Genomic DNA, 291 nt, shown 5'->3' with positions numbered 1-291 from the left:
TGGTAAAATGTGAAGATTTTTATGGTAAAAGTAAGCGTGATAAAAAAAATGGTTAAGAATTATGATATATGTAAACTGCTAAAGATGAGGTAAAATGAAAATCAGATAGGGGGGACTTGGGGAAGCCCACCTAACAATGTTTAGAAAAAATAAGGATAAGACAAGATTTTGTTTGTATTGTTTGTTTTTTCTTGTTTGTGTTGTTTAGTTGTGTTATAAAATGAAGATTTTGTTTGGAGATTTGTATTTGGAAGTAATCCATTCTGGTACTTCCGGATTTGCTGTGGATGT

The sequence above is a fragment of the Podarcis melisellensis genome, assembly GCF_964234715.1.
Source record: "Podarcis melisellensis genome assembly, chromosome: 6".
Taxonomy (NCBI): domain Eukaryota; kingdom Metazoa; phylum Chordata; class Lepidosauria; order Squamata; family Lacertidae; genus Podarcis; species Podarcis melisellensis.
Note: the sequence above shows the minus strand (reverse complement) of the source record.